Genomic DNA, 22,517 nt, shown 5'->3' with positions numbered 1-22,517 from the left:
GGCTTGAGAGAGGAATGTGATGATCGTGCAACCGAATTCAAGAAATTAGTCACTAATTATAGCAGCCGCCCACAGTGTCCCCATTAATGTATCTGAGCAGGTCACGAACCCCATGAATCACCTCTGAATCCACATGTAACTCTGGTAAAATAACAGGAAATATAGGCATAATGAGATGTCACCTCACTGCTGATGATGCCGATAGTGTGTACCACACTCGTTCCTTTGCCATGGAAACAGATTTGGATGGGACTCAACAGTGTGAACGCTCCTCAGCTGCCTCTCCTCCGAGCTCGGGCTGCAGGTTTGCCTTGTGCCTGGCTCACAGGGCCGGCGGGGGGAACTGTGCAGAAAGCTTCCAAGCATCCCTGGCAGCAGCCCCGGCAGCTGTGCTCGGCCTGCAGGCACACAGCCAGGCAAGGAGACCCGTCTGCCCACCTCACCACGTGGGTGAGATCCAGGACAGAGCAGCAGAGACCCCTTCCCAGTGCAGCTTGCTGCTGCTGACACTGCTTCTGTGCCAGCACCTGAGCGGCCACAGAGCACGGCTGCCGGTAAGCAGCATCACTAGAGCCTCTCAGATGTGGTTATTTTGTTTTCCTCCCTTCTTCTCCCCAAGGGAAAGCTGCGAGCAGAGCAGAGCTCACTGAGGGTAGTTTGGGTGTACCATGAGAAAGGGGTTCACAGCCCAGGGTGCACGACCAAGCTCAGGTGCCTGCCTGGAGACTGATCCTCTGCTGGATGCTGTCCTGCAGGTGATGGGCACCAGAGCTGTGTCTGGCTCTGTCTTGGGCCAACCTCTCTTACCCCCTGTGCCACCTCCTTAGCCCCACTGCCCCACATCCTCACGGCTGCCTGGCTCCCAGGCTCCCTCCATCCCTGCCAGGAGCCCCTCATCCTCTGCCTCCCAGCCTCTCTTTCCTGGCACCCTGAAACCTGCTGCCCATTTCTCCCTCTCTCCACTTCCTTAAGCCCCATCTCACCTCGCCCACTCCTCCCTGCCCCTCACCCTGTGACACAATTCACGTGAAATTCAGCAAAACCAGTCTGGGAGGGCTGGAGGGATCTGCGAGCTTGCTTTGAATACGGCAGCGTGTTTTGGCTAAAGGGAACAGGAGAACATTTTGAAAATGTCAAAATATTGTGTTTAGGCATTTTTTTAAACAAAATGTTTCGCTCGGTGGTTGACAAAGAAATAAAGAAAAAAAAAAATGTTTCAAAATCTCCAAAGTCAATCTCCCACTTGTGTTCTGAGACGGCACCTGCACGTGCGAGTTCAGAACTACAGAGGCATGCAGACAGACTTCAGATAACATCCAGGCACCGCATGGGAGTTCCTCTGGGGGGGAAATCAAAATGTTTCCACGGGAGTCAAAACATTCTCTGATTTAATTTTGGCCCCGTTTCACTGGGGGAAAAAAAAGCCCCACTGAGAAACCTGTCCTTGTAGGGCTTGAATCAAGGACTCCTGCCCGCTTTTATGTTGGCCGCTATGTAGGAGTGCTTGTGACAGCACCCCTGGCTCACTAGCTCATCTCATCTGCTTGTTGGGCCGGAGGGCAAGTTAATTCTATGGTCAGACCCTCTGCTGCATCCCTCCCTCTTTGCAGCTGTGCTCAGTTTGTCTTCTTCACACTTTATATGGGGTGGGAAGCAAAGTCTCTTCTCCGTGTCCTTTTGCTCCAGGCTGTGCCCTGCCCTGCCCCGCTGATTTTCCTCAGGTGGTGCTGCAGTTTCTTTGGATTTTCTGAGCCCTTCTCGTTTCCTAACGTGCCTGGCTCCCCAGCCCTTGTCCTCTCCATCTCCTCAAGTGCTGCTGATCCCCGCAGCTGGGGTCCTGCTTCCCAGCACCGCTCTGGCCTCATCGAGTCCCTCTGAAAAGCTTTGGCACTACACACGTCCCATTCTTTTCTGCTTTTCTAAGGCTGCACTCATGCCAGCTGCCTATTTGTCGTTCCGCCATCTGTCTGTCAGTCCCCCCGCAGAGCTTTTAAATCTGACAACTAATTTCCAGCCAACTTGTCCAGAGCCTGGGAGGCGAGAAGTCCCTGCAAGCACAGGGCTTTGCCACCTGCCCTGGGTTGCAGCCCGTGACTATATGTGATTTCTGAGCCACATGGAAGGACGTGGAAGGCTCACAGTGCAGCCTTGTGGGGAGGCTGGGGCTGGGTCGTAAGGGGGAAACCTCTGCATTGAGGTGAGCAAAGCCCGACTTTTGGGAACTTTGGCTTCTTGAATTGCAAATGTTTCAATCCAGGTTTCATAATCACCAGACTGTGAAGATCCACAGGTGTTTATCCGCTGTCTCTTGTGGCATTCAGAGTTTTGCAGTGGTTTTGCAGATCACTTTCTGATGTGTTGCAGTTTCCCCGTGGACCACAGTGATGTGATAAAGAGTTCTGAGTGTGATCCGCGAGGCAAAGAGCCCATCTTTCCTAATGACACTCCTAGCCCTTTGAATTCTTGACCTGTTTGCTCTGTCCCATAATATTCCAGATATCTGACATTTTTCTTATAGCTGCAGCTCCCGAAGCTGCAATGTACCAAACATTCCCGTTATTCTGCAGGAATCAACCCAAACGAGCTGAGTGTCAAGGAAAAACTGCAAGGAAGATGGGATGCAAGGTCGCTTCTGGCTTTGCACTCAGCATGAGAGCAAGGGACGGGCTCGGAGGTCTTAGCACGGCCCTAACTCCGTATGGCCTTGAGTGGTGAAATCCAGCTCAAAACAGGAGCTCAAGGGCATTTGCCAATTCAGCATTCAGCCCGTCTGTATCAACGCTATCTCTACCGTTTGCGCTGCCACCCACTGAGCTCGTTACATCGCGAGGGGTTTGCCTGAGCACCGCTAGAGGCCAGTGTGCGCCTTAAAGACTGAGGCCAATGCGCTAATTAATAACTGCTTGTCGGGAGGCAGATGTTTCTCGCAGGATGAGCTCTTGTTGCACAGGGGGTGCTGGCCGGGACCCAGGAGGCGGCTGCCCATCGCTGGCACCGGGTGGGATGGGTCCAGCCTTGGGTCCTATGTAATCCTGCAAACTTTTTGTTGCGCTGCTACAGCCTGAGCCTGGGCTTGAGCCTGTTTGGGACCTGCTCTTTGCTAGGAGGGATTCTCCTGCTTGCTCAAAAATGGGCATTTTCAGTGGGCTGCTCCATGGCAGCCAATGGCAGAGAAAGCCGAGGGTTCCCTTCAGCCCCCTGCCAAACCCTGGCTGTATTTTGGTAGGCATAGTGCACCCGGCATTTGCCCCACGCCAAGCAATTGCCTCTTCTTCCTCTTCCAGAGACCCACCGAGGGAAGATGCCCAGCAGCTCCAAGTGGGATGTGCAGGACACCACGCTCCCTGCGCTCCCTCTGGCACAGGAGGAGAAGGATCTGCAACGCTGTGCTCGGGGCCACAGGAACAGGCAGGGAGCACCACTGAGAAGAAACAGCATTACCAGCTCCACCTCGCTTCCCACCCCTCAATCCCAAAGCACAGCCCCGCACCCCATCCAAGCCATGCAGCACCGGGCTGCAGGCACTGCTGGGTGCCTCAGAGCAGTGCTGGCATGCAGGGGTTAAGCAGCACTGTCCTTCGTGCACTGCTCTGCGTCCGGTCCGCTGGAATCCGCTGACAGAATTGGCACTGGGTGTCCGCGCTCTGCACCATGTTAGGGGAAAAAAAAAGGCGTGAAATATATTTAATCTCTCATTTTGGAATCGCATTTCACATCTGAGTTAAATAAGAATGTTTGTGAGGTCATTAAAAATCAGAAATAGTACAAGATTTGGGTTTACCATAGTTTCAGAATGAATCAGGTTTCTGAACTTGTTTTAATCTCTGTATAATTGCTTTTCTGTATACGGTAACCTTTAGAAAATGAGTTTAATAATTAGTCATCTCGGACTAGTTAAAGACAACATCCTGCCCTCAATTCAGTTTTATTTTCAACAAAAAACTAATGCCAAAGTAAATTCTTTGCCGTAGGTGGTAACACAGACTCAGGCTCCATGTTCAGCAGGTACAGTGCCTTGTGCTACCCTCCCTGAGAGCCTGGAAGTTCAGCCGGTGCTGATCTTGACTTCCAGGGGAAATGGCTTTTCCCTCTTCCTCTGCAAAAACTGGAAGTGGAAAACAATAGGTAGCAGCACCAGCACAGAGCTTGAGACCAGTGTGAGGAGAGGGCTTCACTGGGCTGCAACAAGGACCTCTGTCCTGGACCCCTCTGCTCCAGGATGGCAGGGCTGGGCAGAGGCCAGGCTCAGCTTCTGCCTCCCTTGGTGTTGTTCCCAGTGCCTGTGCTGCTGGGCTGCTGACCACCGCATCTGGGCCATGCTCACAGTCCTGGTCCTGCTCCTCAGCACCCTGCTCATCCACATTATCACTGAATCATAGAATGGCAACGCTTGGGTTGGAAGGAATCTTAAAGACCTTAAAGCTCATCCACTTCCAACCCCCTGCCACAGCAAGAACACCCCCCACTACCTCAGGCTGCCCAGGGCCCCACCCAGCCTGGCCTTGGGCACCTCCAGGGACAGGGCACCCACCCTTCTCTGGGCAGCAGTGTCAGGGCCTCGCTGCCCTCTGAGTAAAGAATTTCTTCCTCACATCTCCCTTCTTTTAGTTTAAATCAACTCCCCTGGGGTCCACGTGCTCAGAGCCAGCAGCTCGGTGGAGGTGTGCCCTGCTGCCCACCTCCAGGATGCATCAGGACAGAGGTGCAGGGGCTGCCAGCCTCTGGGCACTGAGATGAAGTAGGCTGGTTTTCAGAGCTCTTTTAAACCTGGGAACAGAGAAACAGATAAACTCTGGCTGGTCAAATCTTTCCCAGATCAGCTCGGTCCTGGCACATCTTTCACACTCAGCCGATCCTCTGGTGCTAGAAAGCTGATGCCTGCCTCATGCTGCACTGCTGTCCAGGTTTGCTGGGCACTTCTGATGCTATGTAGAACCATGGAAAGTCTGGGAGAGCAAGAGAAATGCTTCCAGATACTTCTGTCCAGTCCCCATCAGCATGAGCTTTTCCTTCTATGTTGTGCTGCACTTTATTTAAATTTCCAAAGTGATGAACCTGCCACCATTTCCCCGGAGGGATTATTTCAGCAGCTGGTAGGTCCCCCTCTAGGGAATGCTTGCCGCTCCTCACTTCACGTTTTCCCTTTCTTAACTTCATCTCATGATTCCCAGCTCTAAGCTCGTGGCTGATTGCCATCCCTGAGGACACAGCCCCTGGCTGGATTTGCAGGATCTTTTGGCATCCATTGGTCAGCTCGTTCCCACTGAAGGCAGTGGTTTTGGTGGTGCACAGGCTAATGGCTAAAGGCTCTCTGGGCTTGGAGAGACCTTTCTGGTCTCATCCCCATCCCATTTCCCTTGGAGGGGCCACAGCACCATCCTGCTCCATGTTTACCTGCAGAACTGAGTTAACCCCACCCTGGGATCTCCAGGTTTCTGATTCCAGCCCTCAACTACTCACTGAAATCAATGAAAGACCTCACATCAGGGGTGGGATGAGGTTATAATCCCACCAATGGTGTAATTTTTGGATCAGCAGGGTTCAGCTCCTTGCAGGCAGTGGGCAGCCCCAGCCAGCAGAAAGGGGCTGCTCGAGTATCCCTGCTTCTGCAAGAGCCCTGCACAGCTCTGACTGAGGCCAGAGCAAATCCAGGAGAAGAGATCCATAGGAACCAGCCGCTTCGCTGCAGAAAGCAGAGGAAGAAGCTCAGCAGAGGGGTGAATGAGTCTCAGGACTCTTCAGGAGCTGTAGTGCCGTGTGTTTGTATAGACCTCAAAGTCTGAGTTTTTACAGAATGTTTAAGAAAAGCAAGCTGATATCTGGAAAGGCAGCAGGAGCTTTCTGGACTTCTTGGTGTGAAGCATGTTTTCAAATCCTTAGTGAATGCTGAACATGAGGAAGAACAAAACACCCCCGGGAAAAGAGGCAAACACGGCACTTGATGAGTACCGCAGTGGGACGGCCATGAAGTTGGGCTGCCTGCTTACCTGGAGGACTTTGTGCAGGGCAAGACAACTGCAGGGACAGCTATCCAATGGCCAGCATGGGCTGGGGCTCCCCACAGCCTATGAATAAAAGCACTTGCCTCCTAGTGCCCATGGAAGCTGAGCTCATGTGTGCTCGGGTACTTGCTGGTTACTTGCACCTAATGTTGGTTTGGATGGTCAGCGGTGGGGATGGATGTGCTGGAGGCAGGAGGGGGGGACAGGAATGCCACTGTCCTTGGGCTCATCCCTGTCACTGTGGGCTGGTGTGTTTATATACGGTCAATGGGCTCCAGAGCCATGGCTGGGGTATGCCCAGAGGGGCTCAACAAAGCCGTTGCCTACCCAAGGAAATAATGGGCATGTGTGTCGCGCTTGGAAAGTTGGTCCACAGTGTTTAACATCAGCAGAAGAAGGTCCCGCCTCTGCTACATCAACATTTGCTTTCATTTTACCACTGAAAAAATGAAGACAACAGCTGTGTTATTTAACAGTGTGCTTTTTACTGCCGACAAAGGATGGCCCTTTAAAACATGCAAAATGCTGTGTCCCCTTCCAGTGAAAAGTGGAACTGCAGGTTTGGACCCAATGACCTAAACAAGTGCAGCTGGAGCGCTACAAATATAGTTGGTAGCAAGGACGGTTGGGTTTGGCTTGGCTGATCTGACTGACGGTCGGAAGGACAATTGCAATGACTGAGAAGCAGAGCCATGTGCCACATATTGCAATAAAGGCAAATCCTTAGGATTGGTGGCTATTCAAAGGAGCGATCCAAGATAAAAAAGATAAAAAACATATCTCTATTGCTACTACATTTCTAAAGGTCATTCAGATCCCACAACTGTTACTTTGCAATGAAGACCTTGGATGCAGTAGAACAGAGGTTGCCGTGCCTGCACTGAGTGAAGGAGATGGATGCTGAGGCCAAATCAGAGCTGGGTTGGGAGCAGCCCTATTGGGAACCCAGAATGGTGAAACCACAGCAGCACACAACTTGGCACATGCTCACCTGAAATATTTCCCTGTTTCCAGCCTACTGCTTGGGTGTACCTCCTTGGTACCCCCACATTGCAGTGTAGGCTAGCAGTGAGTCCAAGGAAAAGAGTAAGTGAATATTCATGCTGCCGTGGCATGGGAAGTTGTGCAGAGAATAACTCTGTGACATGAATGACACAACACATCCAACTTTTTGTCTGAAGCACTCAGAAATGAAGCTTGAGCATGCAGGGCATTTTGAAACCTAAGTGGGATTGTTTGCCAAAGCTCAGGTGGCAGTCAAGGGAGATGCAGTGCATCTTTGGGGTAAGTTTGATGTAAATGGGAACTTCAAAAGAAATGTGACGGTTGGTAGCCAAAGGCGAGCGGTAACGTGTGCTAAAAAAGCCATTGTATTGATTGAAACGCATCTAGAAAACATCAGTCTGATGTAGAACATGAGTAATCAGCAAAAGCTAACGGCTATTCCGCACAGCTCCCAAACGCGTGTTTTTGAATGCCCTTCATTAACAAATCGATGAAATGTTCCTGGTGGCAGCGGGTTCAGAGAAGCCTATGGATGAGCTGCTGGGGGAGGCGGCTGCATCTGGGGCTGCTGGAGGCTGTGCCTCCAATGGGGCGGTGTGGGGTCCCACAGGCACCCATGGCACCCTGGGCACCCAGGGGCACACCTGGCACCAGGGGCATCCAGGGGCAACAAGGCCCCTGTGGCATCCATCACACGCAGGGTGGTGACCCTGGGGTCTGGCTGCCAGGGATGCAGTGCAGCAGAGCGCTAATTGCAGAGGTGCTGTGGGTTGTGGGAGAAATTGAGGAGACAGGCGCAGAGCTCGCATACAAGAGGGACCCGTGAAGTAGCCCTTAAATAGTGTAGGTTTTCTGATAAAAGGCTGAGCTTCCTTTGCCTGCTCTTGGTGCCTCCATCCCGGCTCCCTCAGTGCTTCTGCTGCTGCATACCTGATGCACTCACACTAGTTCTGCCGGTGGAAGCATCCTGGGGACCATCAGGCCTGCTGAGCCCTGAGCAAAGAGCAAGATCCCTTCCTCTCTCCCATGCTGGGACCACGCAAAGCCCTTGGGAGCTCCCAGCCTGCTCAAGGCTCCCAGGAAGGGAACTGGGAGCCAAGGGGAGCCCCAGCAGCAGGGTCCTGCTCTTGTGCAGAGCTCTGGGTTTGGGGCCTTCTGACACGGAAACATTTGGGAGTTTTGTGGCAAGAGTTCCGCTGTGCACGTGATGCACGTGGCGAGGACTGAAAGCAAGATGCTGAAAAACGAAGCAGTTTCCCCGTGCTTGGTCCCCTCTTTCCCACCGCCACCAATTTGTGCAGTGAAGCAGAGGTTTTACTTCCAGAACTGTGCATTTTTAATATTTTATTTATGTAATTTTTCCATCTATTAAGGTGGATTTTAAATGCATTAACTGCAGCACAGCTACCTCAGACCTTTGGAGAAAAGAAACTACAATAAAGATTCTTGTCTCTTAATGTTCTGGGTTTCAGGCAAAAATTATGCTGTAAGATAGGAATTCTTAAAAGAGAACCACCATAGTTCCACTGAACAAGAAAATCCAGTTAGAAAGAAAATGTATTGGAAAACATCTATTTGCCCACAAAATAATGTAAAAATAATGAGTCCATATTCCTCTTTGATGTGTGTGGCACATGCTCCTTTAAGGAGAAATTCTGTATTTCAGAGATAGTGTGCATATCGTGGAATGAAACGGTTGTTATGGCAACAACTCTCAAAAGCAAGTACTTAACTGAGAAATGTGTTCCACATAGCCATAGAAAAATGAAAACATGAAAACAGAGACAGGAAGAATGGACAAACAGAAGCAGTCTGAGACGACAAAGACATTTTGGATTTTCAAGCACGCAGAAATGCAGAGCTGAACTAGTTTTTGGATTTATTTATTTATATTTTAATTTTAAGCCCAAGTTTAAAGCTTCATCTTGGAAGGTTTAATATGGTTTTTTTTTTTTTTATTTCATGTTGGTGATTCAATAATTAAGAAGTGCTGTATCCTTTTAGGCCACCCTTCTTGCTGTGGAGTCAAAGGATGGGATGCAGTTGGGCTGGTGTTTGTTGCTGCTGTATTCAGACAGCCCAGGGCATGGGTAGCCCGCACCCCAGGCAGTGCATCCCCAGAATCTCAGCATCCCCAGCCTCCCCAGCATCTCCACCATCCCAAAATCCCAGTATCCCCAGCATCCCAGCATGCCAGCATCCCCAGCATCTCCACTATTGCAGCATCCCCAGCATCTCAGCATCTCCGCATCCCCAGAATCCCCATCATCCCAGCATCCCCAGAATCCCAGCATCCCCAGAATCCCCAGAATCCCCATCATCCCCATCATCTCCAGCATCCCCAGAATCCCCATCATCCCCATCATCTCCAGCATCCCCAGAATCCCCATCATCCCCATCATCTCCAGCATCCCCAGCATCCCTAGACTAGGTCGCCTACAGCTCAGAGGCAGGATGCACCGGCTGTCCTGCTGTGTCTTTTTGCCTTTAAAAACAAGCATAGTACCATTTGGGAGGAGATGGGGGGAAAGGGAATGTGGGTGGGATCTCTGTTGCACACCCAGTTTCTCTGCCCCAAGAAGAACCTTTATAAAGACACAGAAGACAAAAAGCACCCTGAGAGATAGATGGAAAAGCCCAAAGCATCGATGGCCCTTGGTGGTGCCTTCTGCCATCACACTCACACAATCTGGACACTGGACCGTCTCCTACGCTACAGAGAAAATTCCTATGGTCCATCTCTACCTTGTCTGGGAAGAAAGTAGCTTCTGAGCCCAAATTTAGCTATGGGTTGGACCCAGAACAAGCAAGCTACGCATAAAATGTTGTGTTCAGATCCTTTTTAATTTTGGAATCGGTTTCAGCTCTTCATTTACGGCAGTCTGGTCTCCCTCAGCAACAGCAATACCTTCTGACTTCATAGACTCCCGGTTTCATAAGCACACACCTAGCTTCTGCTGGAAGACCCCCGTCTCATCCCAAGCAGCAGCCTGCAGCACTGCTCTCTGGGCTGGCAGCTCTTCATGGCCTCTCTCTAACTGGACCCACAGCCACTTGGTAACTGTGGACTTCATTCCCAGAATCTCTACTGAAATAATAATTTCCCATCAGTCTGTGTATGCGATATTTTGTTTAAACCTAGATAGATTAGCTCCTCTGCTCCTGACTGTCTTCCTATTACAATGATATTAAATTAGTCTAATGTGATCTACTTCTGACAAAACCTCCCTGTATTTTTTTCTTTCATTTTGTATTTGCCTCCACATCATCCAAGGTCCACGTCTTAACAAGGTTTTCTAGGACAAATGGGAGGGCCTGAAACCAGAAGGTGAAACAGCACAGAAAAAAAATGATTAAAAAACCTCTAGCATTTGAACTAACCCAAACCAGCTGTCCTGATTTCTGTGCTGGTGCACACTGTTTATCCAAGCACTTACAGAGATGACCGAAGCATAGGAACCAACTCAGATACAAAAGACAAACCATGATGAAGCTTGATTTTCTGGGTAGAAAAGTGGGTTTGGGGTCTGGATGACACTGCTGATCTTTGCTTTGACTTTGGGTTCAGGTCTAGGAACAGGGTCACTGCTGGTAGGTGGCACCTTGGGCTGTGGGCTCTTCCTATGGCAGGAAGAGCAGCACAGAATGGGACAAGCTGGGATGGCAGCACCACTCCTCCACCCCTCCCTGACCACATCAGGCCAAATTTCTGAAGGTGCTGAGTGCTTCAGGTTTACCCCTAGGGCAGGACTTGTCCTGCTGAGCTCTCTCACCGCGGGGCCTTTGCTCCCAGCTACTCATCCCTCTCCCTCTGTGCTTGGTGGGGAGGGGTGGCATCTGCAGAACATGAGTGTCCCAAATGGTGTCTTGGCCTGAGGGGAGGCTGCCACCCCGCTGGAGCACCCATTCCTCTCCATCACTTTTCTGCATCTCATCACTAACCCCAGACTCCATTTGGGTTACGGATATAGGCTGGCTGCATGGGGGTTTATCCTGCGCTGCATGTGGCGATGGAAGAGGAGGATTTCTCAACCTAACCCAAGGATGGCATCTCTGCCGAATCCCCCTTTGCAAATAAGTCACTTACATGTCCCAAAGGCAAAGCAAGAATTTGTAAATGAAAACTTTTTCAGATAAATCTTTTGTAGGATTTACAAACCTTCTGATCGGATTTGTAACTCCAGACACAGATTTGTATACTTGCTGGGAGATTTGAAGGATTTAAAAATCCATCTCTTGACTTGTGAAACAATCTAATGTTTTAGAAACCAGGTAGCTAAACCTAAAACTAAAAGCACACAGCACTTGGGGCTGAAGGTTTAGTGACAGGATTTATACATTAGAACCGAGAGATAATGTAACTCAGGTGCATTAAATCCTGATTTATTAACAAACTCAGAAGTAATAGCTTTACAAATAACTCCCTAGACATTTGAAAGAGCTTAACCCTTAGAGCACTAGCATTTGTCAGCCTGCCACCTCCACGAATGCCAAGCAGTGTGTTTAAATATACCAGGGAAAATTCCACAGCTGCGCTGTAGTCTCTGTCCCTGGCGCTCCCCTTCCCAAAAGACCTGCAGGTTGTGGAAGGGAGCATCCCCTAGTGCTGGGCACCTCTGGTGTGTTCCCTGGGGGCTTTTTGCTCCCAGCGCATTCAGCACCATGCAATGGTTGCACACCTCTGCCTGCCTGCTGGGACACAGCCTTCTCCCCACCACTGAGGAGGTGGTGATTAGGACCAGGGATCTCTGCCAGGGAGGGTGCTTTGGTGGGCTGAGGTTCACTGGGAGAGAGATGGGAGCATCTGAGGACCAGGACACGCTGTCTTGGTTATTGAGGGCTCTGGAGAAGGATGCAGGGCTCTTTCTGGGGATGCTTTCCCTACCATCTCTGTCTCTCTCCTTTCCAGCAGTCTTCTTTCTTCCCCAGTTGCCTCCTATCTGCACTACACGGCTTTGAGCTCCCCAAGGGATGGAGATCTGGACCTCCATTTGGGATGGTGAGGCAGGATCTCACCCAGCTATCTGAGCACTCTGTGCCCTCTGGTATCCTTAAATCTCATGGCAACGACCAGAACTGATTTCTTCCTGGTGGCAATTAATTCTGCAGTTACTTTACCTCTGCAAAATGTTTTCAAAGATAAAGGCTGTCACTGTGGAACCAACTCTTCTTCATTCGTGTTTATGCCGAAAGCACCAGCATAACAAAACAGCATTTCCACAGCAGTTGTAATTTTTAGATAGAAAAACCATAATTACCTGCAGGAGTCTGACAGGGCTGCTAATTCCCCTTTCCTCTTCCCTCTGGTGCCCTATTAGCTTTAGTTTAGCATAATTGAGCTCTCACGGCAGTGGCATGCCCCAGCGAGCAGTGTGTTTCGGGATCGCCCTGGGCACTTGTCAAGCTCTGCGGGTACCCAAGCCCTCGTGCATGGGGAGGAGGGCAGCGTGCTTCCTGCTGGTGAAAGAGCTGGATGCTCGGCGTGCCCAAACTTGCTTGCAAACAGAATGACCATTCACGGCAGCTTGCTCCATTAATGGCAGGGAGTGCACTGGAAAACGATCGTGAAAGTAATAGCTGCTTCTTAATAAGAGAGCCAAGAGCAGCAGGAAGGGCCGGAGCGCCGCGTGCAGAGAGCTGGAATGGAAAAGGCACTTGACATCTCTCTTGGGTTCACCTTGCACAAGCAATTAAGCATTTTAAGACACGTAATTCTTATTCCCTTTGGTGAGCTCTTCTCTCTTCCTTCTATCTGGCTCTTCCTCAGATGGCTGTTCATTACTTTTGGAATGCTTTTCCCTCCTACTTTGATCAGGACTCATTACTCGTGGTGTGGAAGCACCCAGAAGCCAGGCATTAGGTCACCCACACACACCCTGCTCTGCATGGAGCATCTCCCAGGAAGGACTTGGAGGGCTCAACAGCCCGTGCTTCCATCAGCTTCGTGGCCTAGGTGACCAGAAGAAGGCAAAGGGTTAAAACCAGAGTAATTAATATAAGAAGACTGTTCATTATTATAAGACGTCTGTGTATCATTAAATTTCATTTGAGCTTTAATTAGACTCTTTTTTTTTTTTTTTCAAATAGAAGTCTTTGTTGTGTCAATTAGTTGATTGACTATCATCTGGTTTCTGGGTTAGTGAAACCTGATCCGCTGTGAATGAATTCGTTTATCAGGGAAAAGGGACCAGGGGATGGAAAAAAAAATTCAATTAAATGTCAATGTGTGGAGTGACAAGCAGCATTCGATAGGGCTTTTAGTTTAATTGCTTGTATTTCATTAAGAGATTTATTTATCAAGAGAATTCTTCAATTTCAAAAGATCTCGGACAATTTCTTGCTTGCTTCTGGCTTTTCAGGTACTCCCGTGCCGTTCACAATATAGAGAGAACTCCTTTTTAATTAGAAACATTACTTTGTTGTGACAAGTCCTAAGACTGTCACATCACCGATGTGCTGCGAGAGCCTCTCGATGACATCCACGTGCCAACTGCTGGGGACAGGGTGTGCTCCTGCATCATGTGAAAGGCTGCCCTTGAGACTCTGCCTCTCCCTTGGCTGTTCCTGGCCTGTGATCATGGTGAAAATGTGGTGTTCATCCTGAAGGTTTGGTACGAGGAGAAAACCATCCAGCTCCCAGCCCTGGGAACATTTTGGAAGATCTGTTTCAAATCTTCTAAATGCTGTAGATCCCTTTGGGAGGGATGGTTCCCATTTGCGTCTTATTTGGATTCCAGCTCATCACTTGCGGTTGACAAATAAAAATGAAATAGCTTTGGGAGGGGGCTGGCAGGCACCGTCACAATGCAGTGTTCTTGGGGCAGCCACACAGAGGCATCGCCCGCAGGATGATACCTTGACATCAGAATGAAGTGCTGAGAGCACTGAAGTTTATTTGATAACTCTCTGCTTATTTCTAACCCAGTCTGAAAACCAGGAGCACCAAAGCGTGCAGTGAAATTCTCTAGCTACTGCAACTCCTCTTCTTGCACGGACTTTGTGTTGTGGCCGTCAGGGGTCTCTATCCATGCATCTCTCACTGCTCCAGGGACCCAGATTTACTTTTGTAGATCACTGGGGATGGATCCCAGACTGGATGCTCTACTGGACATAGAGCAGTGGGACCATCCGCTTTTGTGAAAAGGGATATCTCTTGTTTGGTACATAGGTAATTACCAAGCCAAATGATCGGTCTAGCTCATATGGAGGAGAACTGGGGAAAAAGAGCCCTGTGAAAGCAGGTCCTGTGTTCTGCTCGTGCAGAAAATGCTGTGTCAGATTGGGAAGCTGACCAAGATTCACTTTAGAACTAGTTTAACTCCATACCCATGGGAGAAATCCCTTCAAGATGGCTTGGGAGCAGGAAGCTCTCTCCATGGATTTGTTCAACGCCCAGAAGAAATCCTGGCAGTGTCTCCAGGGACACTGGGAGTGTCTGTACGATAAGCAGCTCTAACGAGTACTAATTACGCCCAGCACAAGTGATGCAGCTCTCTTCTGAAGCACATCAGTCCAGTTCAGCATTTTCTGCTGTGCCCCCGTTTGTCTGGAAAGCACAGCCAGAACAGGTCTGTTCCCAGAAACTCATCGTTTCTTTTATTCTGCAGTGAGAACTCACTTTCAGGTATGACGCTGGGAGGCAACGCATGAAGCAGCTGGCAATTATATCCTCCCCGAACATTGTGTCTGCAACGCTACACCAGCATCACAACAGCAAATGGGAAGCATGGGCTGCTGCATGAGCAAATCAGAAGGGCAGGACATGGGAAATGCTCCAGGTTGTCCTCTGTGGGGAAGTTATCGCTTTATGAATGTCCTTGGAGAGATCCCAGGTTTGGGCAGAGCAGAGCTGACATGGGTGAAGAGTCCATATTTCACCTGAACCTACGTGAAGCTGAAGGAAAAGTAAGAACAGACTGGCCTTTCCAGGGAGCCACAGTAGCAGCAGAAGAGGAAGAGGAAAGTCTGTGGGTTTTGGGAACGGTTGTGAAGTATCCTGCTCTTCCCAACTCTGGACAAGTGCTCCAGATGAGCAAAGGAAGCATGCTGCGAACATCACACACATCACATGTTCCTCCACACCTTCAGCTGGGATGGGATAGGTGAAATTGGCCCCTTTCTGGGGGCTGAAGGCAGCAGCTTGCAGTCCTTTGGGCTGGCCATGCTCGGTATCTCCTCCCCTGTGGGCTGTAGGACAGTGCACCCACCTCCTGCACCCATCTCGAGGGGTTTTTCTCCAGTGACTGCTGGGAGCACACGGACCTGCAAGCTGCTTCTCAGTGCCCACCAGGAGCTGGATGTACACAGCCAGGGAGCACAGGTCTTGAGCTTGGCTGGGCAAACCTTGCACCTTGTGGGCACTTGTGTCTTCATACAGGTCCAGCTGTGGACAGACTCTGTGCAAACTTGTCCAGGAGAAGCAGGGGGACTTGTCATTTGTCAGCTGCAGCAAAATGGGTTTCATCAAAAAGAAAAAAATGGGAGAAATATCCTAACCGCCTAACAAAAGCACTCCTCCTCCCCTGCCCTGAAGCAGTACTCACTGGGACATGCCCATACCTTGGTGTGGGAGAGGTCCCCAACCTGGCCGCTGTCAGCCGCAGGTGCCAGCACAGCCTCTTTGTGCGGATGCTTTGGCAGCTTTAGTCAAGCTCTTGGGGTTAACATCTAGAGTTCAGCTATTGCTTTTTGATGAAAAGTGAAAACACTCAGTTGGGAGAATAAAGGTTTTCCAGCCATGCCTCCTCCGTGTCCCCGCGGATGTGTGCGTTGGCGTTGCTCCATCGCCAGCCTGGGCAGTGCCTGCACTTATCCTTCATGGCTGCTTCACCCACCCTGGCTCCTGGCACAATTCACAGGTGAGCAAAGGGCCCTGGGAAATGCCAGCCCTGCCACACGCTATCAGCCTCCCTGGGAGGGGAGTGGAAGGACCATATCCTACACACCCCATACTCAGTGTCCTCAGCCCATCCTTGGCTCCGTAGGAGCTCCTCTGCTGCAGAGCCTGCTGACCTGGCTCCTGGCTGCAAGCCCGTGGTGGAGGTGAGAGCTGGAATGTTCCTCTCAACAGGAAGCCGTGCAGCGTGCCGAGCAGCTCCAGCCCCTGCCGTAGGCATTTTGTTTTCATCTCTAAGTAGCTGGAATGTGCGTGTCTATCAGTAAATCTCCATCACCCCAATTGCTGCGTGTTTCCTCAGATAAAGGCGCTGTGCGATGGCAATTATGTTTTCATTTGTTGTGAGAAATCTTAATACGCAGAGTGGCAGAAATGTTATTCATCCTCCGTTAATTATGAGCTACTTACCGTCGGAAATCATGCAAAAACAAAACAAAACAAAAGTGTAATCAAATAAAATAAAGGGGAAGTGTGCCTTCACGCTGGGTGGAATTAGCTCCTGCTGCCAATTAACACCGATTTAATGGCGTTAATGGCCCCGCGTGTGACCTTGCCCTTGCTGCAGGTGGGCAAACCCCGGGGTCCCTAACGCAGCCAGCCCTGGGACAGGACTTGCACCAGCTCTGCACGTCCCCATTGCAAACCCTGACACAGAGCTGCAGGGGGGTCCCAGCAGAGCACCAGCTTTTCTTTTTCCCCTTTTTTTTTCCTTTTTATCCCATTTGATTGTGCTTTTGCCCTCCAAGCTGCGCGATGCACCAGGGAAGGAAAGGAGGGGTTGGCTCCTGGGCTCTCTGCAGGGTTCTGCACGGCCCGGGGTGCCTGTGGCCTCAGAGCCAGCCAGGTGTGGCACCCAGAGGTGCTCCCACATGGTCTAGCGGTCAGGATTTCTGGTTTTCACCCAGGCAGCCCGGGTTCGACTCCCGGTGTGGGAAACCTTTCGGCGTGTTACATTTTGGGGCTCCACTGGATAAAAAGACCATCGGCCCGGGCAGGGGTTGATTGCGCGAGGAGGTGTTCCCGTTAGTTACAATGCATGATTTTTTCTCCTGGTGGAACACTGGAAGTAGAGCTCAGAGAAACTGTGGCCGTGTCCGTTCCTGGAGATACTCGAAACTCAGCCAGCAGGGCCCTGAGAAACCTGCTGCAGGTAGACTTGCTTGGAGCACAGTGTTGCGCTGCAGAGCACATTGCTGGTTCTGATAATTCTAAGATTCCCTTATTTCATGGTTTCATGAGCCATCCAGCAACCATCTCCCACCCAGGCTCCGAGCCCTCTGACCAACTTGTCCTAGCTTTGTAAGCACTTACCACGGCCAGACAGACAGACACTGGGCAACAGAGGAGCTTGGATGACAAAGGACAAGGACAAGGATAAGATCTGTGGGACATGTGGGAGGGACTTGGGAGCAGGGATGGCTCAGGGTCACCAAGCCATGGGGTGTTCCTAGGACATGCAACAGTGAGCAGTGGTCACAACCTGGGGCCTGGGCAGGGTGGGACTTCTGCTCTTCCACGGGGAATTATTTCATGAAGTTCATCCACGGGAGGTGTTAGGTTTCACTTCCCACGGGACATCTCTTTGGTGGTTCCCCATCCTGGCTGAGCTGCCTGCCCTCTCCTCACCTTGCTGGTGACCCAGGGGATGGCTCCGTCCCGGTGCTGGATTACACTGGAAATCATTGAGACAAAATTGGCCCTTGGAAGGGGTAAGAATTACACAAATCATTTACTTGAGGGGACAAGGGACAGACTGTCAAGGAGGCAATGCTGGGGCACAGCTTCAATGACGAGCTGCTGTTTTGGGGCTGTGCCCCTGCACTAACACGGCAGCTACAGCAGGCCTGCAGAATACCCATGCACAGGGATAGATGTGTCCTGCTGGTAAGGAAAGAACGAACCAACCAGGGGGCAATCTGTACAACAGCTCAGCAGCTGATGAGGGTTGTCAGTAATGCATTTTCTGAGCGCTGTAAGCTTAATAGCCTGACAAAATGTAGCGAGCACTTTAATTCCCAAAGCAAGACTTCTTTTCCCGAAAAGTAATAAATAACAACTGTAACATATTTAAAGCAAGTTTTACCATAGATCTGTGCCACATCCAGTGAGAAACTTAGTCTGAGCTCGTGCCAGGAAGTATGGGAGAGGTGGGATGCTGCCCACGTTTTGCATCCCCTGCAAGTACCTGTAAGTATAAAGGGAGATATCCACCCAGCAGCCCCCCCGGGGTGGGACAAGACCTGGACTTCTCCAAGTTCACTAACACCACTGAGCAGCTTGCCCTTTGTCACAGAAGTATTTCAAGCTGAGCTCCTCTGACCATAGCAGAGGACTTACCAGACCTCAAACCCCATGAGCGTGCTCAAGCCTCGAGATGGACGCAAGCTGCAAACCACACTATTTGAGCCACTCGGTGATGATTGAATCCTTGATTACTTGGATCTTCCCAGGAATGGCCAGGAACAAGAACAGAATTGAGATTCATCGTCTCAGCCCTCAGCTGTGAATTTTTTGCTCAGCTCTGCTGCTGATACTGAGAGCAGATGCTTCCTTACTCTGCAGAAACGCAGTGTGTGAAACAGTATTTTAACAGCTTTATCTGATATTTTATATCTCACTGTCAAACATAGCAGTGATTCCACTTCTATTTGGGTAAGTAATCTGAAAAGAAGGCAGCAATAATCTCTCAGGAGAGCCAGGCACGGGACTAATTACTCCAGCTAGAGATTTGTAAAGGCACATTTTCAGTGCTGGGATTTTATCATTCCACAGGGTAATTAAAAGACAGCTCTGTCAAAGGAAGTTTTGCAGTCTTAAATACCCTTTTTCCACTATGAAGAATAAGCCTTTCCAAGCTCAGCAATGGGATGGCTTTATCCATCGGCAGTGGTGCATGCCCACCAGCCAGCTCCATGCCGTGCTCCGCTGTGTGCAGTGCCTGGCAGAGCAGTGGTGGCTTCTGCCACCTCCCAGGGCCAGGTGTTGGGAAGGAAGGGTGTGTCTATAATCTACATGTGCTTCTGTAACCCATGTCCGCTCCCATAATCCATGTAGGCTTCTATAATCTATTTATGCCACGAAGATTTAGTTTGAATGTTAGGAAGAAGGAGTTAGGCACTGGAACAGGCTGCCCAGGGAAGCTGTGGTGTCCCCATCCCTGGAGGTATTTAAGAGACGTGTGGCTGTGGCTCTAAGGGACGTGGTTTAAAGATGAGACATGGGAGGTCACATTGATGCTTGAACTAGGTGATCTCGAGGGTCTTCCCCAGCCTTGAGTATTCCGTGATTCTGCACATGGTTGTGGACTTGCTTCTTTGAAGCCAATATCCAGGAAGAAATTGCCTGGTCACTTTGCTTGCGTATGCTGATCAGACTGTGAAGTGCTATTACTTGGGGTCATCAAGGAATGACTAGAGGCAGAATTTCTGCTTGAAATTTGTTTCTTCAGTGAAGCATCTGCTAAAACCACACCAGGGAAAGCTGACCATGGTGGCTTCTGGCTCAGCCACCTCCTGAGCTGCGGTGCTCAGCCTGGGACAAGAAGCAGCACCCCTGGCTGCTGCAGGAGATGAGGGGTTGATGTGGGCTGTGACACCCTTGGACACCTTAGGATGGGGGAGAGCTGGGGTGTGGGGTGAGCTGGGTGGGCTGCTTAGATCCCTCCAGTCTCGTGCAGCACTGGGCGGTCTGCCGAGCAGAGGTGAGGGTTTTCCAGGAGACGTCTCTGAGTCATTTATTCTTTTGGATTACCTTGAAAATCCAAGTATGGGTGTTGGCCTCTGTGGCCCCTGTGGTGCCCATGGCGAGCTTGCACACAGTGTGACAGCGGAACGGGATGCTGCATGCAGATGAAGGCAGGAGGGGAGCACCTGCACCTCCACTCGTTCTCAGCTTGTCTTTCCCGTCTCCTTTAGTGATGGACGCGGGTGTGACAGGGCAGTGAGCCTGATGTGACGTGTGGAAGGGAAAGGAATAGTATAAAAAGCAATGGTCTTGCAGAATTAGCATCTCCCCGCAGCCTGTTCCTTGGCATCCTGCCGCTTTCTGTCTTTATCTGGGTGTTGCTTAATTGCCTAATTGTTGCATTTATCTGTTCATGTAAATGTAGCACGAGGGGATGACTTGACAAAGGATCCTTTCTAGGGAGGTTCACTTCTCCTGTTGCAGCTCGCAAGGCTGATGGCCGGGATGGGAACTTTGCCTCCATTTCCTCCATTCTAATGAGGCTGAGGATCCGCCGTGCAAACAGCACTGAGTTACTGTGGTTATTTCCTAACCACTATTTAGAAACTTTCTCCCGTTTCTATGAAGACAATTCCTCATCCCCCTCTTTATCTGCTAGAGAGTGCTCTGATCAATGGGAACTTCAGGTGAGGAATGGCCTAATTAAGGAAAATTAGCATCCTATCCTATAATACCAGCATCTAATCCTATATTCAGCCTGCTTAAACTATACTCCCCGCACATGCCTTCCTGTAAGTCTCTCATGCTATGCCAGCTCCACTCTGTTTTTATCTACACGGAGTTGAGCTCGTACCTGTGACAGGTGCAGAGCGTGTTAAATCTTTTGATCATCACACACACCACTCATCCTCACGTCCTTTAATCTGAGCAATGCAAAGAGAATCCTATGTGCTAGCTTTAGGCTTCTTCCAGCTCCCCGAGTTTAAACAGGAGGCTCCGCAGCTCCAGATCAATGGGCCTAAATTGTTTGTCTTTAACTTAGGTGGGTTTAAAGGGAAGCTGCTCAGCCCAGCTGTCTGGAGTTCACGGGATGGGAAGGGCTGCGTGCTGGCTGGTGGTGAGGGATCGGAGTTATCTGCCTTTGAAACCCAGTTTGGTTTGCGCAGCAGTCAAATAATTAAATGAGAGGAAAAAAAAAATCGCAGCCTATCACTCGCTGCAGCACTTGCCACATTGTTCCGGTGGCTCCGAAGCTGGCGGTGGAATCCTTCAGCAGCTCTGAAGGATTCCTCCAGCTCACAAACGAAGCTGGGAATTATTTTTCCCCCTGGGACTGATTCCCCAATAACGGGGATGTTCAAAGGCTGCTGCTGGCTCTCAGGGGCGGTGTGAGCCATCTGCCCGCCCTGCCTGCGCCCCAGCCCGTCGTGCTTTGCCCTCCGATGTTTTCCAGCAGCCTGCAGCCTGCAGGCACCACAGTATTGCCGGGAGGACCCGAAGGAATCCCAAAAAATGTGATGCCACCAGGTAGCAGCATGCAGTCCTGCCTGCCGAGATGGGGGTGCCTGCAGAGATTCCCAGGTGTCCCCCTGGGCTGCTGGAATTGCAGCCCAGCACTTAATTTTGCTGTTAATTGAGATGTTAATTTCCAATAGAAATATACTTCTGGGAGCGGAGAGAAAAAGCGCTCACCGTGAGACCCCCGATTCCTCTTCTAGGAAAAATAGGTGCTGTTTCCTTTAATGCTGCCGTCAAGGAAAAAAAAAAAAAAAAAAAGGAAAAAAAAATCCCTCCATGCTATGCAAAATATCACAGAAACCTTTTTTCCATTACAGTGGTCACAGGCCATTTTGCTCTTCACTGGTGACAGGGGACCATTAGAACACAGTCCCTGATGCCTGCATATCATAATGAAAATCATATTTCTTCCTGAACTGGTACATCAATTGTCTTTTTAGTAACCTGGGAAGAGCAGCTGTATGCAAACCAGGGAACGGTCCTTCACTCCTAATCCACTCTCCTGCAAGATAAGTGATAACTTCTTAATGTAACTTTCCAGTCTGGTAAATAAGAAGTAGCTACAACATGATCCCGTGGTTTGAATAGAATCGTCTCCCAGAGCCCGAGGAGCTGCTCCCCGAGCAGGAGAAAGGATTCTGATAAAATCACAGCATCCCGCTCCGTCTCTCTTTCTTTCCTTGGCACCTGCCTGAAGGTCTGAGAGCAAAGCCGCGTGCATGCCTGCCATCATGTGCAGCAGGACCGCACCTGCTGGGCAGGGGGGGCTCTGTCCCAGCGGCCAAATGCATCGGTGCCAGGGGAATGTCCAGGGGAACTTTTCCTTCCATCCCTTTTGCAGGCACCGGCGCTGGGGAGGATGGGACACCAGAGCTGCTCCTGCCTCCTCTCTTCCTTTCGCCTTTCTCGCTCATGTGCGCAGGGAACCTCAAGGAGCAGCTAATCCAATCTGCTGCCGCATTGCCCGGGACTTTAATGAAAGCGCTATTTATTTAGCGTCGTCTGCACTGCATCCACAGCGACGCGATGGGGGCTGAGCAACAGCGGGGCTGGGAGCCCAGCGCGCGGAGCTGAGCTCCACGGGCGCGGGAGCCGGCCCCTCTCCAGAAATATATATGATTTCTGTTTCTGGTTTAATTAGAATTTATTTTCAGCGGGTTCGCATCAACTAAATGAAACAACTGGCATTGATGAACTGCTGCCGGGCAGGCTCGAGTGGGTTTTAATCTCCAGCCGGTGCGAGGGGAGCCTGAGGAAAGTCTATTAGAGGCAGACATCAATTCGAAATCACTCATCTCACGGCGGTATCGATGCTGAGGGGAAAGCATGAAGGAGCGGAGAACTGTGCTGTTAGATAACAGATCCAAACTCAGGGTGTTGTCGCCAACTTGTTGCAGCAGGTGCCCATGGGG

At 50.4% G+C, this 22,517-nt stretch overlaps 1 non-coding gene across 1 annotated transcript; it reads left to right on the top strand.

Moving 5' to 3' along the window:
* TRNAE-UUC lies at positions 16,767-16,838 on the top strand. The gene has a single exon. It is a non-coding gene; the product is annotated as a tRNA-Glu (tRNA).

This window comes from Numida meleagris, chromosome 19 (genome assembly GCF_002078875.1).
Source record: "Numida meleagris isolate 19003 breed g44 Domestic line chromosome 19, NumMel1.0, whole genome shotgun sequence".
NCBI classification, from domain to species: domain Eukaryota; kingdom Metazoa; phylum Chordata; class Aves; order Galliformes; family Numididae; genus Numida; species Numida meleagris.
This window is presented reverse-complemented; position numbering and strand designations above follow the sequence as displayed.